The sequence below is a fragment of the Mesoplodon mirus genome (genome assembly GCF_964341445.2).
Source record: "Mesoplodon mirus genome assembly, chromosome: 15".
NCBI lineage: Eukaryota > Metazoa > Chordata > Mammalia > Artiodactyla > Ziphiidae > Mesoplodon > Mesoplodon mirus.
The window spans coordinates 14,434,349-14,439,697 of NC_138991.1; the positions used below are offsets into that span (position 1 = coordinate 14,434,349).

Here is a 5,349-nt window from a genome sequence, read left to right on the forward strand (position 1 = left end):
TTAAAAAATAGTTCTGGCATGACCGATGATCTGGAATAGTGCTGTGCAATGGGAATATAATGTAAGCTGTGTATATAATTAAAATTTTTCTTTGAGCCACATTAAAAAGTAAAAAAGAAATATATGAAGTTAATTTTAATACTTTATGTAATCCAATATATCCAAAATCTTATGATTTCAACATGTAATCAATATAAAAGTTATTAAAGAGACATTTTTCTTTCTTTTTTCTTATATCAAGTCTTGGAAATCTGGTGTATATTTTAAACTTACAGCCCATTTCAATTCAGACCAGTCACATTTCAAATAACGTAATTGTCACACGCAGCTAGTGGATAGTATAGTGGATAGTGTAGGGATTGAAGAAATAAAATCAGAACCCTATTTCACATCATTTAAACAAAAATAAATTCCAAATGAGTTAAAGACAAATCTAAAAAATCAAACCATTAAAATCTTAGAACATCTGTAACACTATACCTACTTAGCCCTCAATCAGATCTTGTGACCCATCTGCAATGCAGATGGCAGATAAAGGGTTAATATCTATATATACAAAGAGCATCTGCAAATTAGTATCAGAATTAAACTGGCTAGACGCTCTCACTAGACTATTCATAGAAGAACAAATCCAAATGGTGAGTAAACCTAAAAAAATGTTCAACTTCACTAGGAGTCAGGGAAATGCAAATTACATAACAATGAGATATCACTTTACTCACATCACACTAGCAAATCAATCGGGAGCATGATAACACCTACTACAAGCTGGGAAGGGCCTCTCTTCACCACATTCCAGTAGCGATGACCTTGTTGGAGAGCAATCTGGTAATGTATATCAAAATAAAACAACTCCACATATTCTTTGACCCAGCAATTTCATGCCCAGGAATCCATCCCATTGAAATAAAAGCACCAGAATATATGTGGCTGTGGTTATTCACATCAACAATCAACATGATTGCAATAAAACCCTAAAAACAAAGTGTATACTCAGAAGAATAGTTGAATACTTTGTGGTACATTTATATCAGGACATGTTGCACAGCCATTAAAAAAGAATTTCTTAAACCTCTATCTAGTGACTTGAGGGAACTTTTATCTTTCATCTCTGCAAGATGCAGAGAAATGTACTATAAACTGCGGTTCTATTTCTGTAAGAGATATGGACAGAAATCTACATAGGTATATACATTTGCATCTGAGTTTATGAGCATGAAAAAATATAGAAGAATATAATCCATCTGCTAGCAAGGCTACCTGGGAGGAGGAAAAGCAGATGGTACAGATGGAGAGACAAACAGGAAGGGAGGAAAGAAAATATGAGAATAGGAGAAAAGTGAGAAGGGGGGTTAAAAGGAAAAAACTATTATTTCAAATAAGGACAATTTTTGTAAAAGTTATCACGTGTGTGTGAAAAGGGAAAACGTATCTCCATATAACTCTATTCTATACATCTTGTTAATCATGGTAACACCTTACATGACTTTCTGACTACTCGTTCTGTGGATTTCTAACAGGTAAGTTAAAAGTTTCTCACAAAACTGTGGATTTGTTGTTTTTTCTTGTAATTCTATCAGGTTTAGTATTATATATCTCAATTCTATGTTACTAGGCACATATAAGCACAAAGACTAAACTTATTGGTAGATTAAATATTTCATCAATATCTATTTTTGTCTTTTCAAATCATACTGATTATTTTTGCCTTGAAATCCATTTTGCCTAATGCTAAAATTGATGCTTTCCCTTTGCTGGCATTTGCCTGGAATACCTTTTTCCATCTCAGTGTTTTCAGTTTTTCTATATTGCCCTGTTTTTGCTGTCTCTTATAAAACATCACACGGTTTGACTTTTTAAACTCAAGTCAAGAGTCTTTGTCTTTTAACAGTGAATGTAATAGATTTACATTTATTATGGTTATTGATATATTTACACATGTTCTACCAATTTACCATGGCTTTTCTATTGCATATGCTGTTTTCATGCTTCTCTTTCACCCCTGCTTTTTGGTTAGTTGATGATGGAGGACATTTTGTTTGTCCTCAATTAATTTTTCTTCTGATGACTTGGAAAATATATATTCTGTTCCTATTATCTTTATATCTTTGACACACATTGTTAAGCATATTCTTAATCAACATCTAGAGTTAATTAACATCTGTATCTTCCCACTAAATAAAATGAGAATCTTAGCATGCTTTTACTTTTCTCTCCTACCTCCTTCCCAGATTTCATACCTCTCAACCCCATGTTATCATCTTAGCTTTTAGTTAATTATTATAAGTAAAGATATTTATTTAGACTTAAAAATAAACCTTTCCCAGCAGCGTGCAGAATTATAAGGCTGTCTGCAGAGATGTGAAAAATGGCAACAAGTGAAAGTATCAGCATCTTTAGTTCAGCATCCTTGGCTGTGGATTCACTTTTACCTGAGAATCCTCTGCAGGAACCATTTAAAAATGCTTGGAACTATATGTTGAATAATTATACAGAGTTCCAGATGGCAACATGAGGATCCCTCATAGTTCATGAGGTCCTTTATTTCTTGTTCTGTTTACCTGCATTTTTGTTTCAATTTATACCTTACATGAAAAAGTACAAAATTCAAAAGGATAAACCAGAAACGTGGGGAAATCAATGGAAATGTTTTAAAGTACTTCTCTTTAATCACTTTTGTATCCAGCTTCCTTTGATTTGTGGAACCTATTATTTTACAGAGTATTTCAATACTCCTTATGATTGGGAAACAATGCCAAGATGGTACATGCTTTTGGCAAGATGGTTTGGCTGAGCAGTGATTGAGGATACCTGGCACTACTTCCTGCATAGGCTCTTACACCACAAAACATTCTATAATCATATTCATAAAATTCATCATGAGTTTCAGGCTCCATTTGGAATGGAAGCTGTATATGCACATCCTCTGGAAACCCTAATTCTTGGAACTGGATTTTTTCATTGGAATCATGCTTTTATGTGATCCTGTTATTCTTCTCTGGGCCTGGGTGACCATTCGTTTGATAGAAACTGTTGATGTCCATAGTGGTTATGACATTCCTCTCAACCCTTTAAATCTCATTCCTTTCTATGCTGGTTCTCGGAGTCACGATTTCCACCACATGAACTTCATGTTTCGACATTTACATGGTGGGATAGACTTTTTGGAACAGACTCTCAATTTACTGCCTACAATGAGAAGGTGAAGGTTGAGAAAAAGACTGAATAAACATCTCACATAAACCTTCCTGAAGATACACATTTCCTGAATTGAAGCTAGTAGCTAACATTGCTTCTGGGGAGGGGAAATAAACATGTCTTGGTTGCTAAGTGATAAAAAGAACATTAACAACTTTTAATTATCTTCCTAGTGGGAACTTTTATATGTTTAAGTACAGTTTCCCTGAGGAAGCTTTAAAGGCCATGTTGCTAACCTCACAAAAAGGATTTAAGTAATGGAAGGAGTATTAATGTAGGTCTTTTCCCCAAGTTGTACTATGGGCCTGAAGCTGAAATTGGTCTTCAAACCTTTTATTTTATTTTACTTTTTAAATTTATTTTTATTTATTTATTTTTGGCTGCATTGGGTCTTTGTTGCTGAGCGAGCGGGCTTTCTCTAGTTGCAGTGAGTGGGGTCTACTCTTCGTTGTGATGCGCGGGTTTCTCATTGTGGTGGCTTCTCTTTGTTTTGGAGCATGGGCTCTAGGCGCGCGGGTTTCAGTAGTTGTAACACATGGGCTCAGTAGTTGTGGCTCGCGGGCTCTAGAGTGCAGGCTCAATAGTTGTGGTGCACAGGCTTAGTTGCTCCGTGGCGTGTGGGATCTTCCCAGACCAGGGCTCGAACCCGTGTCCCCTGCACTGGCAGGCGGATTCTTAACCACTGTGCCACCAGGGAAGCCCTCTTCAAACCTTTTAAATATATAGTGGCCATTTCAAGAACTCTTAGTAGCATTGAACTTTAAACACTTTTTTGGAATTTGCTTAAAGATCAAATGCCATGGGTTGAACCACACCAATCTGTATAGTGTGAGTGAGTGCTAACTCTGAAATAGACAGCACCGGGAATTTCTACTCTTATCTGGAGCTGACCAGTTTGGGGTGATTCTCTTTCTTTGAGAAGTCCTTTTTGATTACAATGTACTACTCTTATCTATAAATTAAGGCATTTCTGAATTGATGAAAGACTATTTTAGTCTAAAGGTTTTCAGGTTACTTGAATTTTTTAAACACTGGGCTTTATTTCTGCTACTTACCCTTTCATTTTTGTGTACCAAGTTTTCATTATACTTAAAGCTGTATCTTGAAACTTTGTGTACTGACTTGCTGTATTTGCACTTGAAGCTATTGAAACAAATGATTTTGTTTGATTAAATAAATAAATAAACCTTTCTGGTTTCCTTGCTTACCTGTGCTTCTTATATCACACATTTTCTTCCTAAATTCATTTTCTCTTTGTTGGAGTATATCTTCTACACCAGTGGGTTCTCAACCAGAGGCTATCCTGCACCCCTTCCCAATGTAGGGGTGTTTTGTATTGTCATAGTGATTGAGGAGGAATGCTACTGGCATTTAGTGGACGGCAGTGAAAGACACTAAGCAACCTGCAGTGTGTGGATCCGTCTTACACGATGAACAATTGTTCCACCCAAAAATGCCAGCAGGACCCTGTTGAGAAATGCTGTTCTGTATGGACTGTGAGTTGCAAACTTTTTTAGTCTGCTTGTGTCTTAAAATGTCTTTATGATGCCCTTACGTTTGCTTGATAGCTTGGTTGGGTAAAGAATCCTAAATTCACAGTATTTGGCCAGAGAAATTTGGAGATATCATTCTGTTGTTTTCTTGCTTACAAAGTTGCAAATGAGAAGACTGGTGATTGTATTCTCATTCCACCCTAGATAATTTTATTTCACTTCCTTTTTATCCTTGGTGTCCTGAAATTTCATCATGATGTAATTAGATGTAGGCCTTTGACAGTCTTCTTATAAATTACAGGACACAATTCCTGTGAACTGTAGAGGACCTAAACTAGGTCCTCTCAATATAAGAGCTCATGTATTTAAGTTTTAAGAAAATGGCTTGAATTATTGCCTTGCTTCAGGGATTCTCTCCTTCCTTTGTTTTCTTCTTTTATTCTGTAACTCATGTTAAGCAGACAGTGAACTTGTGCATCTCTTTCTTAATACTTTGTTCATACTTCCCATGTACTTCTTCTTTTGCACTGCATCTTGGGAGACTTCCTTAGCTTGATCTTCTGGTTCACTAACTAACTCTTCAAACTATTTTTCCCTTCAACCCATCTATTGAATTTTTATTTTTAAAAGAATTATTAGTTTTATTTTAAAAAGAAAA

At 35.6% G+C, this 5,349-nt stretch overlaps 1 pseudogene across 1 annotated transcript; it reads left to right on the plus strand.

The window, feature by feature from the left end:
* Positions 1 to 2,420: 2,420 nt before the first annotated feature.
* On the plus strand, positions 2,421 to 3,605 carry LOC309816667 (methylsterol monooxygenase 1-like; annotated as a pseudogene). The gene has a single exon. The product of its transcript is annotated as a methylsterol monooxygenase 1-like (transcript).
* The last annotated feature ends 1,744 nt before the right edge of the window (positions 3,606 to 5,349 follow it).